The 20,532-nt window shown below is 39.1% G+C and overlaps 1 protein-coding gene across 1 annotated transcript in view; it reads right to left on the bottom strand.

The window, feature by feature from the left end:
• Positions 1 to 13,377: 13,377 nt before the first annotated feature.
• Positions 13,378 to 20,532, bottom strand: part of asns (asparagine synthetase) — a 41,784-nt gene continuing 34,629 nt past the window's right edge. The window contains exons 13-14 of the transcript XR_004341590.1: positions 16,108 to 16,114; positions 13,378 to 13,401 (exon numbers count right to left, since the gene is read on the bottom strand). The gene's annotated coding sequence lies outside the window, so the exon portion shown is untranslated. The remainder of the gene's footprint in view (positions 13,402 to 16,107; positions 16,115 to 20,532) is intronic.

Below are 20,532 nucleotides of genomic sequence, written 5' to 3' on the forward strand. Positions count from 1 at the left end.
TAAGTCACTGATGTGATGTGATGTGATTCTGCTCCAGAAGAAGTAAGACGCATTCATTTCCAAAGTATACAAAAATGATTACCATGAAAGTCAGTGAAGCAGATGACATCATAATGCCATCACTCCTGGTCTGACCACACATCCAACCTGACTTCTCTACAGGCATTTCAGTCAGTTATCCACTAAAAGCCTCTGCTATTAGTTGTGCTTTTTTATCAGCTTCCTTTGTCTTCTTATGATTTTGTGATGATTCTGTCAGCTCTGAATAACTTCAACATAGATCTACAGATGGCGGCGTCCATTAGTACTGCCGTAAACAAAGCGCCGCTGTGTGACATCATCGTTCTTCTTTTGAGCATGAGGGTCGCTTTGGAGACATAAACCACTCACACTAAAGTCTCACTGTGGTTGCATTTAATTAGTGGAATTAACTAAAAATCAGATATCAGAAATCATCATGGTGGATAAATACCAATCACAAATCAGACACATGGGGTGGTGCAGGGGTTTAGCACAACCCATGTATGGAGGCCTCAGCCATCGCAGGTTCGATTCCCGGCCTGGTGACCTTTGCCGCATGTCTTTCCCCCTTTCTCATTACCAACTTTCCTGTCAGTTAACTATCAAATAAAGGCCACTAGAGCCAATAAAACCTTTAAAAAAAACATTAAAAGAAATCAGACACATGGCTGTAACCTCCACTGAGTATATATCACCAAGTCATAATGTATGATGGTGGCCTGGCTCTTACTGAAGACTGAACGCTCAGATTGAACCAAACAATGAATACAGGAAGTATTAGTTTCAGGGTGGGCTCACTTGACTGTATGATTTATCATGGTCCCTCAGAGATTATGGTTATAATTATTTCTTTATATAACTTAAAAAGCCTCAAAGTGGAGATTTTAGACAAAATTCTTAATACACAGAATTCATGAGTCATCTGAGGTTTGAAGAATGGACATTTATTCTAGAACGTTATAATGAAACTAAATCTGCAGATCCAACATTTCTCCAGGTGAAGGATTATCTCCTCTACTTCCTCATTTCTCAAATATAAAACCTGGAGTGGATGATACACCATCACACAGCAAAGATACACTTTGCTTCACAAACTACAATGTCTTACTGAAGTATTTCCACTTTTTCACTTTACAATGACAAATGTTGGTGTGTTTTATTGGGATTATATGTGAGAATGAGTTTCCAGCTCCGGAGACGTTCAGCTGCAGGTTGTTGTGGGCAGCACTGGCTCTCCTTCCTATTTTACTTGGAGTTTAAGTGATTAAGTGGCATTAGCTGGCGCTGGGCTCTTTCCTAAAGCATTTTGGTGCCATAACCTGATTTGCATAAATTATATCAGTATATTCGGCTACAGAAATGCTGCATACGACAGAGGGTAGAGTGATTAGAAAAAGTGTGCCATTTCACCACGTCTGCACTGACACCATTCCACTGTGTTCTCATTCAAATGTCTGTTTCTGCTTAATGAAAGCCATCTGCCATAAGGAATGATCTGGGAATAGCTTTTATCTGTCCTTTGGCTCAATTCACCTTTTTAACAGACGGAAATGAAGAAGGAGGTCTATTTCCAGCATGAAAGCAAAGGCTCAGCTTGCATCAGTTTGGAGCCACACTTTGCTTCTGCTCTGTGTGCAGTCAGAGAGCCGGAGACTCTAAATGCACCCTTTGACACAGAGGATGCAGGAAAGACAAACTTTCAAAGCATCCACCCACTGTGTGTCATGTAGTTGTAATTACGCTGTCACCTCCTCTGTGTGACACAATGTGACTAAACAACAGAGTGAGTCAAGAACTCTAAGCTAAAGATTTTCTCAGACCTTTGTGTCTCAAAGTAAAGCAGAAAAACAACAATGAGAGTGTTTCAGAAGTGTGGAACTGTGTCAAATGAACTCAACCAAGAAGATTGGCTCAGAGTTTCTGAAAATCCAAAAGATTTTCAAACTTTTGGACCACGTGAAATCATCAAGTTTCTTATTTACAAAAAGGGTACAGAAACAAAGACTTAAATTAACAGTTCTGTCATCTCAGAGCAAGAAAGTGTCTTTGGGTGAAGGCGTGTCTCTGGGGAGGCTTTCCTAATGATAAAAACTTCCAACTTCTGCTCATAATCTACCATACTTTGCCTCAACGTCAATTTTATTTTAAGGTGGTTGTATGTAACTAGTGGTAGTAAAGTGGTAGTATGTAACTTTTATTATATATATATATATATATTTTTTTTTTTTTTACTTGTTAAAACTGTCACCATACCATGGCAGTATTTTAGTAAGATCATCTGTGAAAGGTTTAATCTCCTCCACCTCTTCCCTGAACTGCTATTGCTGTCTGAAGAAATGCACCGTTCCTGACCAAAAACAACCAATCAGAACCAGGAGGAGGGGCTTAGTGCTGTCAGTCAACCTCGTGAACACCCTGCTAAATGTCCTACTTACTGTCAGAGGAAAACCATTTATCTGCTGTCATCAGTGAGCATTGACATTTATGTCAACCTAAAAAGGTTAGGTTGATGGATGGATGGATGGATGGATGGATGGATGGATGGATGGATGGATGGATGGATGGATGGATGGATTTATTCTAATGATAGAGGCAGATTTAAAATCATTTACACACTTTTCATTTCACTCCAAAAACAATCCAGTCAAGTTAATGTGAAACATTTTCTTTCTCAGCAGACTGTATTGAGTCTGACTACAATTATCTAAACTATCTGTTTAGATAATTGTAGTGTGATGGAATAAGCCCTGAGGCTTAACAAGTTTCTCTATAGAATGTCACCAGCTCAGAGTTTTGAGAAATTGATGCATCTGCTGGGTATTCTGGCCTGACAATGTTCTTGTTATGCAAAATTGTTCCATTAGCAAACCTGATTCTTGAAAACTCACATATTTGAACCAGAAGATGTTTATCATCCAAGGAGTTAACTGACCCTCCAGTGAGGATGAGGTTGCACTCACTATTCTATTCTATTCTATTCTATTCTATTCTATTCTATTCTAATAAAGCCTTTCAGATGAAACACACATATAATTAGTTGCAGGGTTAAACTCTGGTCTCCAGTGTGTAGAAAGAGAACATGAAGTTGCAGCTCAGCTGATTGTTTCCAGGAAAGAGGAGACAAAGACACAGACTCAGCTAAACAGAACAGCAGATCAGGTGTGGCTTCTACAAAGAGGGAAAAAATGAAACTGAATTTATTATATTAATTCAAAAAACCATCCAACAGATGTTAGAAGAACATGTTTATGAACATGCTGTGTATTGTACTTTATCTTAGGTGAAAAATTAAAGGTTGTGTTGCTGGGGAAACAACTTTTATGATACGAAAACATGTTTTTGCATCTCATACATTTAGAGCTGCTAAAAAGAATTATTTGAAATGTTGTCAGATAATTAAAGCTTGTCATCTTGTTCTTCTGTAAATGTTCCTAATGGTTTATTGTCAACTCTATGCAAGATATAATGACACTGTGGTGCTGTCAAATGTGTCAATTTTCTCTGGAGAAATTCAGTTTGAAATTTGTTTTGTTGTTAATTGATTTGAATCTGCAATTCTAAAAAGTTCTCAGTGTCGCTAGTTCCAATTTTATCCACAAAGAAAATTCAAAGACGAGCCTTGAATTTTTAATCTGTTCCTCGATTCTTCAGGGAATAAAGGAAGTGTCTGTAAAAATGATTCAAGCTTGACATGAGCTTGTCTTCTAAGATTTTAATAGAAGCCCCATGAATTAAAAGTGAGCATGTAATAGTCGCATTCAACCCAGAAAAGTAACTTAACCCCCTCACTTGAATTTTTAACGTGAAGCTGTTTTGTGTCCTAGAGCAGAGCAGACCTGGAGACAGTGAGGGAACAGTTCCCTTCAGAATCCCTTTAGAACCTGCAGCCAGGAGGACAGCATAGACTTAGTAAGATTTTATATAGTCACCCTTTTAATGTATTTAGTATGTACAGTATATAGTTTTAACAAAAACTTTAAAAAGATAAAAATTGCCTTCAGAAAAGTAAATATGTATTTTACTTTTAATCCCTGCAGGATAAAATATATTCATAAATGAGAAGATTTTTATGACTAACCCCCCTGGCAAACCTTTTGTTCCCTTCTGCATGTAAAACTATCATGTGATTGATCAGAATTATATGGGCGTGTTGCTTTTGAAGAAAACAGCCCCAACTATTCAACTCCCAGCAGCTGTTTTTTCAGCCAGACATCAGGATGGAAAGTTTTGAAGACACGTTTCTTTTCTTTTTTTTTCTGATAACATAAAAAATAAAATTAGATGCTGCAGCGCAATTGTTATTTCCTCCTCCTTCAAAAGTGAATTCATAACTTTTGATTGGCTTCCCTGCCATGATCTCTGTGTTGATCATGGCACACATCTGACAAACACCATGCCGTTACTGCAGTGGAAGTGGCTTCAAGAGGTCGACTTAGAAAAACACTCCAAGAGCCCAAACCAGGTGGGTCGGCCAAGCTGGGCTCTTTGTTCAGTGCAGTAGGAAGATATGAATTCTTACAAACAGTCACCAGAACAAAGTGGGTACAATAGGAGTCATTTAGAGAGGCCAGTTAACCACACAAACAGCTGGGGATACAGGGAATGTTCAGTTTTAACATGCCTTTAATCATTGTCCAGTGTCCTTCATCTTTACTTATGATTATATGAAAATTATTTCTTAACATCCATTGGTGACCTCAAAGTGCCATAAGATTCATAGCTTTTAGTTAGTCCTGACTGTCTCCCATTAAAGCTGTAGTGTGTAACTTTTATAAAAAATATTTTTTGGTGACAGTTTTAATAAATATGGAAAACACCATTTTTTTGTATAAAAGTTACATGGCATCAATTGAATTACCTCCTTCTATCACTGTACATGTCACTTCACCTGGACATAAGTTAACACAGGTGTTCCAGTTTCACCACCAAACTACTTGAGTTGATGTTGTAAGGGATGCTAATTCTAAACCAACAAACTCTGAAATGACTTGACCAGTGTAGAGAGAGGTTTGGGTTCAGTAGAGCTGGTGAAACAGCCAGAGTACAGGAGATTTATGGAGAGGCTGACATGCCGGGATTCGCAGATGAGCCATAAATTATTCATACTCCTGGCAGATTTAGACCTAAAATATTTTCATTAAACCAAGAAGTCTGTTTCCAGGAGAAAATAAGGCATCTCTCAAAAGATTTTAAAATGTACCTAAATGGTGCAAGTTTATATATATATATATATATATATATATATATATATATATATATATATATATATATATACAGTATATACTGTATATATATATATAATTTTCGTCTCCATTGGGATTTCTATGGGTGCCATCTTGGACAATAATCAGAGTTAGCTTCCATTTGACCATTGAGAGCTGCATACACCTGATTGGCTTCCACTTAGCGAGTGGTGATGTCATCCTCACCCACAGGTGTGCACTCACTGATATGTTAGGAACAGGTTATCAAACAGAATGTCTTTAACTTCATGAACAATGTCTCCTCTCTGTGTTTGTGCTGCTACATTTACTTGATGCTGCTACATTCAACAGCTTGATGTTGTTGATGCGTCCTGGGCTTCTTCTGTCAACATGACCTTCACACTTTCTGAACACACTCACAGTACAAAAGCCCATCATGCTGGTGTTGCAAGGCTGATTCCTGCACCTGCTAAGGACAATAAAAACGACATGGATCAGAATGGGTTTTTATCAAAAGAATGTGGACAAAATCTGTGTGATAACAGATCAGTCTGAGACTCTGGCAAAGAGCAAAGCTTTATTTCTTCTGCAGATGGAGAACAACACAGCAGCGAGCTGCTCTGAGTTCTGACTTGGAGCTGCAAGCCCTTACAACATATAAAACTCATAACACACAATGTGGTCACTCCAGTTTCAGATGAACAATTTCCATACAGGTCACGTAACCACAGGGTGAGTGCAACCTCATCCTCACTGGAGGGTCAGTTAACTCCTTGGATGATAAACATCTTCTGGTTCAAATATGTGAGTTTTCAAGAATCAGGTTTGCTAATGGAACAATTTTGCATAACAAGAACATTGTCAGGCCAGAATACCCAGCAGATGCATCAATTTCTCAAAACTCTGAGCTGGTGACATTCTATAGAGAAACTTGTTAAGCCTCAGGGCTTATTCCATCACACTACAATTATCTAAACTATCTGTTCTTATCTGTTAACAAATACTGGCGCCTTGCTGTGGTATGTATGGTGAGGCATTGTTGCTATCAGCCTGCTGCAGTCGCTGCAGGGAACCCTCTGACTGGTTCTGCAGAAACTCTTTAGCCTACATACTCTGACAGATTGAACAATACCAATGTGGCTAAATGAGTAAAAGAATTAAATAAATTTGTTAAAAGTAATAATAAAACAATTTTTACTTCACAAGAAAAACCCATTCACCAGAGAGGATTTTCTCAGGATTGGCTGCCTGTTTTTAGACAGAAATTAATTAAATTCTGTTCTGCATACAATATAATATAATATAGATTTTATTTCCCTTCCAAGAGAAATCTATTATTAATTTTTATAATTAGTAATAGATTAATAACATATAAAAGAATTATCATAACAACTTTTGGGTTTGAATCTAAGAATGCAAGGGACACAAAGTAAGAAGGTACAACTATAATACTTATGAATAAATATACACAATATGAACATTAAATATGAAGGACATAACATAAGGAGGGTTTAATATTCAGACAGAGAGAAACGAACATCAATTCTAATAAAGACCAAATAGACTGGAACGATATTAAACTTAACTCTTGAAGTGGTGATTTAACATTTTCTGTTTATGCTTTTGGATTTTGTTTTCTTTTATTAGAGCTCATTCATGTTAACTCTACAAAATTATTTCACAAATTCATATAAATATGATGTTATTAGAGACAGTGTCAGTCTGACCCAGCTGAAGACAGAAGTCAGATGTCTGTGAACAAGTTGAAAATATAAAGTGACTTTTTCATGACAATATTGGAAAAGTTACTTTATATTTAAAACAATATTGGTCACAAACAAAATATCTGGTGTATACATGCAGTGCAGAGCACAGCTTTATATTAAAGACTGGATAAAGAGGAATGTCTGACTTGATGTGGATAAATCTTTAGGAAATAAACTTTTTGATCAACTGCTCAGTTTGAATAAATAACTGCTTTAGGTCCAATTACAAAAACAATGAGCAGAAAATGAGTCACTACAGGTGGAAACAAGTAACTTAATTAACACAATATTTCATGACCAATCAGAAGGGGATTTTTTTCAAATGAAAATGATCTAAAAGTTTCTAACCAGCCAGTTAATTACTCAGCTTTCTTACACATATTTGAAATCCCCGATGCACTAGTCTCAGTGAAATCCTTTTAAATGTTTTGTTGACTAAGAGGCCAAAAATGGCTCTCAAATGTTTTCTTGTCACTGTAATTATGCTGCTGTGGAACGAGGGAGCACCAGCAGCTCTTTTACTGTCAGATCACAATGCACCACTCTGCACAGGCTGTAATTATAATGAAGTTAGTGAAGCTCAGTGGCACAAATTACTATATCATCTGAATCAAGCCAGTAAAACAAGAATACAAAACGCCATTTTCTTACAGCAAACAGTTTCAGATGAAAATGGATCTCTTGACATGCCTCATTGATGTTCAGATGTTTGACCTGAAGAAGATCCACGAATCAACACACTCTCAGTAAAGCTGTGAAGACCAGAGTGTGTGTGAGGTTTTCTCCTTCCATATTGAAAGAGTTACTTTAAAAACTGAGCTGTTCTGTGAAACTGGCCATTAGAAACCAGAACAGAAAGCCTCGACTAACATCACTATGGGTTTAAAATAACCAGGTTCAGTGGTGAAGTTCTGGATGTTGGTTCAGGACATCCACACTGTGTCTGGTTTGTGATTTTTTTGTTGCTCTGATTTATCATGGTTGGACAATACTGCTGTAATCTGATGGCTGTTTTAATGATCCACCGACCGATAAATAGATAATTGACAGGGACAGTCATTTCCGCTGTGAAGTGATAAACTTTTATGGGTAGCAGAAGTTCTCATTATAACCAGAAGGCAATCTCTCCCTTCATCCCATAGAGAATTTGCTGTAAACTCAGCCTGTATTTGACTTGTAGGTCAGATCGCTGCCAGCTGCTTCAATCAACATCCAACCAGGATATGAAGATTTTAGGTAAACATGCAGCGGTAATACCCCAGGAACCAGCATCAGCCCCCCGCAGAGGCACTGTTTGCTTCTCTCATTGCAGTCAATTTACCAACTCAATCCCATTTCCTTTTGTTCTGGATATTAAAAAAATATGACAGCCATTTGATCGAACAGCTGGCAAATGACGAATATGCGCTCAAATCACCAGGTAAAATAATAATAATAATAATAATAATAATAATAATGCAAAAAAACAAGCTAAAGAAAAACACAAACAGAAAAAGAATTGATAGCTATCCCACTAAAACGGTTCATCTCTGAATAGGACCAGTTTGGTGGAAAGCAGTGGTTACAAACTGCATTCCTCAAAGGCCAGAGTCTTGCAGCTTCTTGTCCTACACTTGAATTAAATGTCGTTAGTTTCTCACTAGCATGGAGAAAGATCTAGAGCTCAGCTAATGAGCTAATACTGGAGCCAGGTGTGCTGAAGCAGAGAGACGTCTGAAGGACTCTGACTGTTAGGGTCTGGAGTCTGAGACCACTGATGTAAAAAGTTTGAGAAGATCTGTTTTTACTGTTTACTCTGTGATAGAATAGAATCATTTTTGTTTTGATAACATATGATAAGATATTGATTATAACGTAGAAAATAGTGAGTGAATGATATTTCATGACAGTTAAAATCACTGAATGGAGTTCTGTGGAACAAAGTCATGCACTGGACTATGAGAATTGTCTATGATAATTTATTGTGCCATTGAAACAAGAAGATGAACTCCTTCTTTACAGCTCGCTTTTTCATTTCATCATACAAGTTGATCCAGCTGGATTATGGTATGATATGATATGCGTTCAGAATATTAACTCTAGATGGTGTTTCAGTTTGCCTAACAAAAAGCAGGAGGGAACTAGTTTCATTTCATTCTTGTTATGCTATAAAGTAGATGCATTAAAATAAATGTAAAAAAATGTAATGGTAGAAACAAACAGTGAAATTTAAAGCGTTTTATTTCACATACATTTGTGATTATGCTGAAGTGTTGAAAAGAGGCAAAGTGTTGAATATATGCAAATTAAACAATGTGTGTTTAAAACTGCTGAGAAATATATGATTGACCCCAGAATGTGATTTCATGTGGACGTTCCACGGCTGGTTGTTGTTACTGATAACTGACAGAATGCTAAGACCTCTGTCCAGCAACAACAGAAAATTGTATATGATTTTATATCAATATACCAAATATAAGTCTCCACATGACCCAGGTGATGTCACTGAGGCATGTACTGTAGATCAGAGAAAAGTTAAGAGGAGAGCTGAAATCTCTGGAGCACAAAGTTTAGTTTTTTTCTTTATAAATGGAATTTATTTTCATTTAATTTGAGCATGAAGCCTTGGTGGAAGAATTCAGAAAATCTGAAAAAGAATATTCTGATTCAAAGACAACATATCTTCACAAAATATCAGTAAGACAGCGTGCTGAAGGTTTTACTTTTGCAAGGCAGTGATCTTTTTTACCGCTGTATTTGTTAAACCTGCTTTTGGTTGTCTTAACCCTGCTGCTGGTCAGTTATCTACTGGTCATCATTTGGTAAGTGGTGCAGGAAATACCTGAAATGTTTGAGACTTTTTAATATTGTTTCCAAACTCATATTTCAGTCAATAAACGTTTGTCCAGACTTTGTTTACTCTGCTGTCTCACACCTGCTTTGGTCTGCTCGATTTAAGCTCCCTCCAGCCACAGACGCTTGGCCACATTACTGATACCAGCTCTGACTGGAGATATCAATGTACTTCCTTGTCAGTTTTCAGCCATCTGGTTATGACCTTGTTCCTGCCTTGTGGATTTGATTGTTCTGCTACACTCCTGTTGGACTCTACAATGACCTCTTCTGTCTGGAACAAATCGCAGACACAAATGGTCAGAACACACCATGGGAAAAACAGGGGCTACTAGGTCCACAATCCAATAGTCAAAGGTCGGGGAATAAGTCCAGGTCAGCAACAGAACAGGCAGAACAGTTCAAGAATCTGTGAGGCAGTAATCAGAGTCAGAGTATGTGAAACAAGGTTTGGAGCCAAAATCAGTCAAAAAAGATGAGGCAGAATGGTCAGCAGACAGGAAACAGGTTATGTAGACTGTCAGGGACACGAAACCAGTGCTCTGCACTCAGATTTCACACTGAGTGCAGAGCAGGAGTGTATTAAGGCAGAAGTTTATGAAAACATTATGATGGTTTAAGTACATATTGAACCCAGGACAAGGACCACAACCCAAAAAAGGTCAAGCAGTTTTTATTGACTATATTGGGCCTGCAGGAACGGAACTGCCTTCACATTCAGGCAGCTTTCAGGTCAGACTCTGGATGATCAGCAGCAGCACAACCAGGAAGAACTGTACAGACAGGAAGTAATGGTGCCCAACCTCCCAGAAATTCCTCTTCAGAAACTCTGACCTTGATTGACTCGAATCTTTGTAGTTTAGACAGTGAGAGAGGAGAGTGTCCCTTTACTGGGGATTGTTTCACCCACAGGACTGTAGAGAGAAAGGATCTCTATATGCTGGAAGCTAAAAGTAGTGAAGCCCATGACTGACACTTCCAAAAGTAACAATTCAGTCGGTCACACATATCAGTCAGTAAAAAGTCATCTATGCAAGAAAACCAACAAATGGCATCAGTTATCCTACTGGTATTTTATCCATATCTGCACAGAAAGCATGAAGCCATCCACAATGTTTTAAATCATTTGAAAGTTTTCAGCAGTCAATCAGCTTTTTTCTAAAACACCTTGCTCTGCCCAGAAGGAACCGGATATGCTGTTGATCTTATTTTCTAAAATAAATTGAAATTATGAGTCAGATTGTTACAGAATTTTATTCTGTCCAAAATTAAGACAGTTAAATTAGATACAAGTGGTCTTTTTCTAAGTCCTCTGCCAAAAGCTGGTAAATTAGAAACTTAAGAAGGCTGTAAAGAATCAGAGCATCTCTGGCCAAATGTCTGACAGGAGGACAGATCAGGCTAATGGGCCAATTTATTTATGGAGCTGATATCCACTCTGAAACTGAGAGGTCTCATGTCTTTCCCTCCTCCACCCACCTCACTATTCTCACACCACTTAAGCACACTGAACTTCCTGCATGAGTGATGTAACCTAATGGCCTGCTTTGGACAGAAGTCAGACAATGTTTCTATACATTTTTACAAACTGCATCAATGAATTCAAAGAAGTCATTTGAATAAAATATAATGTTCACAATAGAGTGTTCTTCCTGTACAGGTGCCACCGCATAGAGACAAACAAACAAACCAAACAGCCAGAAATGATGCAACATGCTTGGTGATGTTGCTGATGTTCTCTTCTGTCACAGCAGGCTGGTGTCAAGGTCACAGTGCAGCAGAACATGTGTTATTCATTTAACGAGATGCTGTCAAATACTCTCCCCATAAGCAATCCAACTTTCTGCTCATGTTGTCACTGTTTCCCCTGATGATGATATTTTTATTACATTTCTAATGCCTGGTCTTTGAATATTGTAAATTTAACAGATCTAATATCAGTCCCTTTTTATTTTTACTGTTTTCTCCATAATTTGCTTCTGTTTAGATTCTTGAAGTTTGTACATGTTGAAGCCTGAGGGGAAAGGTGATGAGTCACTGATGTAATTCCTCTGTCATCATGCTGTATTCATTCAATTCAGGGCTTATTAATCCTGGTCTATGATGAACACAATTAGTTTTTCCTCATCATTTCACATCATGCAGAAGCTCATAATTTTCTGGTACCTTGCCAAGGTGAGCATGGAGATGAGCATGTTTTATTTGTTGACTACAGTGAACAGTGAATCATACAGTAAATCTGAATATTTCTTTTTATTAAAACTTTTTCTGACCTTGTTATCTAGTTGTAGTATTGACAATCAGCATCAAAACGTTGCATCCCTTTTTCTTATAAATATCAGACGTACATTTCAGATTTAGTGCGTTATGTTGTCAACTTTGTAGCTAAAACTAATGCCAGTCATCGTTGGTGAACATCAGGTAGCTGGGGGTGTGTGATGTCATGCTGCAACGGGTCCATACAGGAATACAGATTTACAATAAATTTAATGAAGTCATACACAGAGATTAAAATCCTAGTTGAGCTGAAACATCTTGACCCCACCAGCAGGGAGGCTCCCTGAAAGGAGCCACAGACTGTTTCATCAGTTTGTGTCCAGACTCTCCAAAGTATTGAGAAGTGATCTTTGAAGTGCTCAGATCCCTCTCACTTGCTCTGCACTTTTCTCCATATAACACAGGTGTCAAACTCCAGTCCTGGAGGGCCACTGCCCAGCAACTTTTAGATGTGACTCTGCTGCACCACACCTGAATAGAATAATTAAGTAATTAGCAAGGCTTTGGAGAACTGATCTACACAAGAAGGAGTGTTCTGTACCTGTGGCACATCTAAAAACTGCAGGACACCGGCCCTTGAGGACTGGAGTTTAACATCCCTGCCATAGAACTTTGTTTCAGTTTGCAATATGGCGGCTTGTCATATTGCAAACAAGCAATATGACAAGCTTGCTTGCAATATGACAACTGCATTGGAGAAGACTGTAATATGCAATTGTTGAGAAGACTGCAAAGAGTTTTCTCAAAAACAGGGCAAATACTAACATGGAGGAGAACGGTCATCAGTCCATCCAGGCTGAGGCGTTTGATTGGATTTAAATGCTAACCCAAGGTAGCATTTAGCATCGCAAGAATTACTTGAAGAATTACTTCAAAGCATTGTAATTAACTTGTTTGGTTCAATTTCTGTTATCGTTCTGTTCAGTACATTTTGCAGTGCTTGTTTGATTTTGTGTTAGATATAAATTAAAAGTTTTATTAAAATATTACACAAAAGTAAGAATTACTGCATGTTTTTTATACATAAAATTAGGCAAGTAAGGCATCTAATAAAAACACTGAATGCAAAGGGATTTATTAACATGCAAAGCATTAATACTTGAATGTTGGTATGTTAAGCTAAGCTAACATGTGAGGCTACAGATAATGATAAATGAAAGCTCTTCTGGTGCCAAACCAGCCAAACTTTCCATCACTGTTTATTAGAACAGTGTTGTTCTAATAAACATCACTGTTTATTAGAAGAAAAATAGAGTGCTGGAATGTTGAGCTCTTTTAAGCAAAGTTTAGTAGATAAAATACTGGAAGAGCTAAAGGGAAATGGTTGACATAAGTTGAATTTATTACATTTGAAACAATATATGGAATATTGCCAACATTTACAACCCAAAAGTGTTCATTAACACATTCTAATCCAGTCTCTGTCCAGGCATAAGACAAGATGCACAAGAGGAAAGTTTCCAAACAAGAATGAATGTTAGAACAAATGAAATCTGCTAAAGCTCAACCAAATACGTAAGCATAGTGAAGTCGTGCTCTGGAGGCTAATTGGCAACATAAAGGGAATCTATTTATCTCCGTATACCTCCTGCCAAAAGCGGAAGCTCTGTTGAATTCATTACCCAGATTGCACACAACCCTCAGCCGTATTTCATTCTGACTTGACAGAATAAAAACCCGAGAGTGCACCAGGAGGTTCTGTTAAAAAGGAGCTTACACACAAAATGTGTTTATCAAATACAGTTACAGGAACAGACACGCCCACTCGGCTCCCCAGCGCTGCGCTCTCAGTGTTTCCCCGTCACGCTGTGATCGACTGTGTCTGGGATTTGTCCTTTATGTCATTGCTTCAAAAATGGAAGGATTTCACCCTGTTGTGCAGTCATTCAGACTGCTTTTGAATGGGTTTATGTAGCTTTAAAATGCTACATAAACGGAACTTGTGTCAGACTGGGAACAGCAGCCACAGTTTGTCTTACACAGACCATGTTGGGTCACCATCTGGAACACATACACTAATAAGACAGATACAGATGAATGCAGATTGTACAAACCACAGTAGCTGTGAGACAACAGTGCTAACCTCCAGAGGCCTATGCTCCTTCATGTTTATTAAAACCTGTCAATAACAGGTTTCCTTGAAGATGGCTCTCAGTGGGGATGGGCTATGCAGGGTGATGTTATCTTTCTGTTGAACTCTTCTTTTCCATGTAGGCTAAAACATTCAGGTTCAGTCTCATTTCCCCATGTTTGCTGGGATCCCTACATGCCATGTGACAATATTTGCACAGCTTCTTATAGCTTTCTTTCAATAATGGTTGTTATTTCGCCACTTTTCTAGAAGTAGAAGGATTTTTGACTTTTGGAAAACTCAAATTCACTGTCTGTTCAATATTTCTACTGTTATTTGTGCCAAAGTTGACAGCAAAATGTTTTCCTGCTAACAAATATTAGAAAATATTGAAAAGCCAAATTCTGTCATAGAATATTGTGAAAGAATTATTATAAGAAATGGAGTCATAGTCATACTAGCTTTACTCAAATATTGGAACACTGTTTGTCACAAAGCCAGAGGTGGTTGTGTCGTGTTGGCTGGACGAGGCGCCCACACTGAGAAAGCTTCACCCTCCCACACTTGTTGCCCTCCTGGTGAACAGGTGAACAAAGCAGACGCTGTGAGTGTCTGCAGGGCTACCTGCTCACTGGCAATGTGCTGCTACAAACCGTTTTTCAAAGGCCCTCCAATTTTAGCTATGAAGGTCAACACATCTGCTTTACTCATTTATTGAGATGCTTTGTTTAATCATTTTACTATTTCACAGTTCAGTACTTATATTTTATGTCAAAATGTCATCAGAGGGATAAGATCTGCATTGTGTCGTTTCTCACACTGCAGGTTTTCCACTTTGTGGCTTATTTAAATGAATAAAGACCAGTACCAAACAGATGCAGGCTCTTCAAACTGAACATGTGTGTGACATGTCGATCTGCAGACCCAACCTGCAGCGACGCCAGTCAGTGGAACAATCCCTGGAGTGTCTGCTGGCCGTGTGCTTAAAGAGATGCTCAGTGTGAGGTGAGAACTGCGACTGAATGCCAATGAGTGAGTGTCCCTTGGATTTGCCATTTACAGCTGACGTGGCCCATCTGGACTATCCTGATTGAAATTCCTCTAATTTGAGCTCCGTTGTGCCTGAACACAGTCACTCCTAAGAAAACTTGACAAAGGTGATTCAGTCTTTTGTTCTTGTCAGAGTACTAAATGTGCATGTGGGCGTGTGTGGGCGTGTGTGTGTGTGTGTGTGTGTGGTATGTCGAAGGGCAGATGAGACGTGCAGCTTTTGTAAAAATTAAAAAGTGAATTCTTGCAGATGTCACTTTTTGTGATTCATTCTTAGAGCGTTCAAAGAGAATATTCTGTCCTAATGACCATCCTCTCTGAAGAGATATTCTATAGTCTTTGTTTATGTTCACATAAATAAAGTTATTGTTTCCCTCTCCACTGCTCTTCTCCTGAGCACTTTCCCCGGCGCTGCATTCAGCCAGCCTCTCTATAGGTGCACTTGACTTTTAACAGGCAACAATAGCTAACTGGAGTTGATGGTGTGAAGTACAGATGATAACTGTGTACTGGTTTATTTAAACACCTCTCACTTTTGGAAATAAAACCCCACACCTGGTTGTTTTTGGTCAAGCACATCCACTTCACTGAACACCGCCTCGTTCTGCTGGAATGTGGCTCGTAGGTGTTGGAGCGGCGCGGGAAGAAACCGGGCAGTTTACCTGTTAGAAGCTTCCTGTACGGTTTACTCTAAGTTCTTTGCCTTCTCTTCTGTCCAGCCTCTCCAGGTCATATAGTTATAAAATGAAGTGATTTCTTTCAGTAAGAAAACAGAGGTTCTTCCGCTGTTTACTTATTATAATTATTTCATCCATTCAACTGTTTTCATCCTGTCATTCAAGATCAGGTTACCAAGGTAACAAAACCGAGTGAAACCACATGGAACAACAAAACTCACAAACAGATGAACATTAACTGCGACTGTGGATCAGTGGGTAGAGTAGTCAGGTTGTAGGTTTGATGCCAGCTCCTGTCGATGTGCTCCTGAGCAAAGTACTTAACCCAGAATCCATTTTGTGTGTAAATCAGTTTATGCTCAGCAGGTTCATCTCCAACTCAGACTGTGCTGCAGACAAACTGAATTTTCAGTTACAGAAAACAAATACAGAAAACATCTTTTTCACAGAAATTTTGTTTCTGTGAAACCGACTGTTTAGTCTCTACATACTGGGACATTTTCTGGCACCAGACCTGGAGGTATCCACCTCCACAATACTCCACTCCATCCAGCACTGTGATAACACCATCACAGTGGATAGACACATCTGGCTGTTTCCCAACCAGAAGCCCTGGATGAACGAGGAGGTCAGGGAACTGCTGAGGGACAGAAACAACGCTTTCAGATCCGGAGACAGGGCCCCGTTCTGATGAGAGGCATCAGAGGAGTAAGTACACAGAGATGAGATGGCGTACAGAGTGGAGATGGAACGACTGTCTGTCTGGTTCGCCACCAACAACCTGAACAGTTCAGAGTCAAAGGTCAAACTGATTGGCAACTTTAGAAGGTGTAAATCAGACATTCAGCACTATAAATAGGGAGAGGGTGGAGATGGTGCCTAACTCCACTTCAGTCCTGAAGAAGGCACAGCAGAGACTGAACTTCCTAAGGATTCTCAGGGAGACCAACCCAACAACTGGGCTCTTGGTGTCTTTCTATTGCTGCTCTGTTCAGTCGGTGTTGAACCATGGCGTCTCGCTGTGGTTCTCCAGCTGCACTGCGGCAGAGAAGAAACAGCTCCAGACGGTCATAAACGCCGTCCACAGATTGATTGGCTGCCCTCTTCCATCCCTAGAGGAGATCTACTGGACTCACTGCCTCCAGCGCATGACACAGATGTGACAGACGTTTCTACAACATGTCTGTCACACACATAAAGTGTGTCTGCTTTTAGTGTCTTGGGTCAGTAAGGACTTACTGTAAGCTACAGGTACAGGTCAGCTGTCAGAGCCTTGTGGAAATATATTCTAACTGCGCAGCAGGAATTATCCCAGCATGTCCCTTCTGGCAGTTATGAATGAAGAATGAAGAGATTAAACAGTGCAGCAAGAGATGCTAAGGTCACATTCACTCTGCAACTGACGAGTTACAAAGGCAAAAACAGGAGAATCCCAGTTCACAGTAGGCATCATAAATACCAGCCTTATAATGAGATCCTGACTCTTACAACTGATTAAGAGTTCAATAATTGGTGGTAACCAGGAAATTAGAACTGCAAATCTTAGTCACCAGAGTCACTTTTATTCATCTGCCTAGACACAAAGAAGAAACTCAGAACAAATGATCTGTGGGTCAGCCCAAGAATACACTGAAGAAGTTCTGTTTTATCTGTGGAGAGAAAGTTTTCTCCCAGAATCCCATCAGGAAAGTTAGAAATGTTGAAAAGCTCACCTAGCCCTCTGAGCTGCTGCTACTCCGGTGAGAAATTAAAAGAGAGGCTAACAATTAAATCAAGACAAACTTTCAGCTCAACTTAAAAAGCTTTTAAGCTGTGTTTTCTTGTTTATTAGCACGTCTTATTTTCCTGAAAACTTTGCCTCTAAAGATTAAAGGGAAGTTTCATGCTTTGTCATGGACTCAACAGGCCACTTCCTGTCTCTCATGAATCCAGCTCTGGATAGTTCTCTTGTTCTCAGCAATGCGATTATTCTTTAAGAGATATGACTATCTTTGTCTACTTTATGAATAATGCTTGATTCTTAAATGTATTGGTTTTTACATCAGAGACACCAGGAGGGTCTTAGTGCTGTCAATCAACCTGTGTACTCGCTGCTCAATGTGCTAATAGTGGAGAAACAACTTATTGTTACAGGAAAACCATTTATCCTCCGTTATCGGTGCCACTAGCCTAGCATTCACGACAGGCTCTGCTGTGATGTGAGGGTGATTGCCAGCACTAAGACCCGCCTCCTTGCTCTTATTGGTTGTTTGTAGTTAGAACTGGGAGCATTGGGAGAAGACAGAGGAGCTAGATGTTTTTCACAAATGATCTGTCTCATCCTGTGTAGGATGAATGTGTCCAGATTCACTCCAGATTCACACTGGGCTAGGATGAATATGTAAAGAAATATATTTTTTACAAAAGTTACATGCAGCAGCTTTAAGCACTAATAGTCTGGTAATGTGCACCTGTTCCTTTTGATTGGAATTTTCCTTTTTTTCTCCCTAAACTGCGTGGGATTGGTCTGGATAGTCGTCCAAATGTGCTAAATTGTGGTTGTTATGTCAGCTGCTAGTGGTAAATACTGTGCTGATCCTCAAACTAAGGCAGCCATTACTCATTCTGAGTTGTGTACAATATGATTTTCTCCCTTCGTGTCACAATCAGTTGCAGCAGATATTAAATATTTCTACTGATGGTGCTTTAAAGTACTTGTGGGCCTTTAAGGAACTGCTAAAAAAAAAAGAAAAAAATATTTGTTTAAAAAAAAACCACTTCCTTCCAGGCGTTAAAGCTAATTTTCAAAACGACAGCATAAAATTGTCACTGAAATCTACAAATTTATATCATTTTTAAACAAAGGTCAAGGGTCACACCCCTGTTTTAAATCTTAAATGTGGAATTTTCCTCACATTTGCTCCGTACTCTGCATGGCATTTGGGTCCAGACTTCTTTTGGTGGTGGCTTTCTTCTTGTTGTCCACTAATTGTCCGGCTCTCAGATCGAATATCAAAATATTGGCCCATACATCCCATAGAGATCACTCAGCCCCCACACAGAGTGGCCAGGCTCGGATTAGAATAAGCACATTTCTAGCTGTGAGACGGCATAATTAAATTGACTTCTTCAAAGCTGTTTTAGCACAGGCATCAGCACAATGTGTGTTTATATTGAGAATTTTCTATTTTGTGTCTCTCGCGCATTGAATCTGGACACAGACCAATTAATAAGCTCTAATGAAATGATGTGTATTAAAAGAACCCCACTTGTTGCTGGATCACAGTTAGAGGAGTTTTTGAGCGGAACAGACTGGTGTCCACATCTCCTCACATATAAGATGTGTCAAGTTGCATTGCCTCCTCTTGGCCCCGGCTCTCTTGACCTCCTACGCCTTGATTCTTCATCCTCCCCCACAGCGGTAGCTCCTCCGATGGTAGCAACAGCACCATATCACCTCTAGCTCCTCACCTCCCCCTTCCGTCTGTTAATTGGATGAGCTGTCATGGTGGTGAGGATGATTAAATTCCAGAGCAGAGTGACTCTGTGGTGAACCAATCTACGGTTACGTTAAACTAATGAAAGGTCAGCAGGAATTGAGCAGTTCTTCGTTGAACGTGGTTCCCATAACCAGGTTCCAAGGCTTTAAGGTTCATTCTTCACTGTGAAAATAAGCAGAACATAAAGCTCACTGGATGTGAGAGCTTCATTCTTCCCAGCCATGGTCCCTTTGAAGAGAACTTCCATTTAAAGGTTAAAGTTATTCATCTGGGTTAACAAAGCCTGAATTTGAGCTCTCTTTTAAGACATATCACATCTTTCAAGGTTAAACAGGAATAACAACTGTTTAAATAGCAAAAAAAATTGTTTTTGAAAAAAAGTGATGGTAGGATCAGGTTTTTGGGTAGTTTTTCTGTCAGTGGTACTGGAGCATGAGGAGGATAGAATAATGAAGGAGGAAGACAAACTGATGAGGAGTCAGACCAGCTGCAGTCAGACACGTGGACACCTTTGGGTCTGTCTTTAAGCTAAATTTTAGTTTTAAAGATGAGCTAGTCTTGTATTTTTATTTAGTATTAGTTTCATTTGATCTGTTTAGGACTGCAGAGTGTAACAGGTATCAGAACTGTGTCTGTTCTCTCTGGGTATTCTGGCTTCCTCCATCCTCACCAGTTTGTCACATTGCTCTGTGATGGACTGGTGACATCTCCAGGCTGTTCACCCACACTGTGATATGTAGGGGAATTCACCTGGAACACAGCGGAAGTAAAAAGAATCCTCCTAAAAATAACTTAAAAAGACATCCATTAGAATGAAAACCTCCCATGAGTCTTATCATACTGACATAGTCCATCTGAAAATGTTTAGAGTAACTTTTGAGTTATTAGAGACCATAGAAGAGTCAACCTGAGTGATTTTACTGAAGTTTTCAGAAAGCTTTGTCTGGACAGAGCTGAAGAAGTGCCATTTGGACACATTGGTGGCATATGTGCCAACAGACATTCTCACACAGGAAATGTAAAATTAATTATGGATTATTGATGTTTTTATTATAGTCAGCCATCCTTTAAATGAAGTACTTTTCGACCTGGTTTTGGTAATAACACAGACCTCTAAACAATTTCACATTCAAATCACATCATAAGTGTGTTCCC

Source organism: Xiphophorus hellerii, chromosome 13, assembly GCF_003331165.1.
Source record: "Xiphophorus hellerii strain 12219 chromosome 13, Xiphophorus_hellerii-4.1, whole genome shotgun sequence".
NCBI classification, from domain to species: domain Eukaryota; kingdom Metazoa; phylum Chordata; class Actinopteri; order Cyprinodontiformes; family Poeciliidae; genus Xiphophorus; species Xiphophorus hellerii.